Raw genomic sequence first — 1,147 nt, forward strand, 5'->3', positions numbered from 1 at the left:
CAAAGTAGAGAGAGATGGGGGAACGAACCAACATGTAAAGCTTTTATACAGTGGGCCCTCGGATCCCCCACCCCCACTACCCTTCATGATTAATAATTATCATTATCAAATATAACCCCGCTTATTAATTCTCAATCGAAATAAAAATTTATTCCATTTCAATCTCAATATATATATTTATGATTATAATATTACTAATAATAATGCTGCTTCTTCATTAGAAAAAATCTATATCTATCTCAATTTCAGTAAGAATTTGCCTCCTTTTTGTTAATATCACTATTTATTCATCGAATAATAAAATGAGTGTGTCTAATTTTCTCATTTATCAATTACTGAATGAAATAATGATGACATCATTAGCTCAACAATGACAATTATCAATATATATCAAAAAAATTATATATCATATTTTTACACATATATTACGAATATAATTATATTTTTTTAAATATAACAAATGTATAATTTTTTAATGGTTTTCCTTTTCAATTGCAATGATATTATCAATCAATGTCATAATCAACATAATGATGATGACAAATGTTTTGTTGTTTATTATACATAATAACTACCTTGGCCGACAGCCAAACGTACAACAAAAAAAGCTTCACAAGATTTATTTAAAATTGTGTTATTATTATAATTATTAGATTATTCAATAAATGGTCCATAAAGGTACAAAATGCTTTCACACACTTGATTGGCCGGGAGGTACAATGGACCTTTCGTCCCATTTTTGCCCCATTTTGAGACCTTGTGTGGTGTTTCTAGAACTGTCCTCTTCTCATGCACTTCTAATGAATTCTCACCACCCCATGCACAATGTGTTGAATATTTACATTAAACAATGTGTTGAAATGCTGCCCTCAAAGGACTAACACTAGTAAATCCTACAAAAGCACCAAGTAACTAGTACCTAATTAACTTGTTAGTATTAGTAAGTAGTACCTCTATAATTTACTACAAAGGTTTAAACTTTAGGGGATATGGATCCCTCCTATCACTAGCACCGTGCTACAAAATCTCTGCAAGAATTTTCATATTTTCCCATTATTATCGTGCAAAAAAAATTGCACTACAGTTCACGTTTCCCATCGTCGTTCTAGGGGACCATAATTGTGGCCCTTTCAAAACCTTACAAACT

The sequence above is a fragment of the Cibotium barometz genome, chromosome 45 (assembly GCF_041138505.1).
Source record: "Cibotium barometz isolate CiBa-2024 chromosome 45, ASM4113850v1, whole genome shotgun sequence".
Lineage (NCBI taxonomy): Eukaryota > Viridiplantae > Streptophyta > Polypodiopsida > Cyatheales > Cibotiaceae > Cibotium > Cibotium barometz.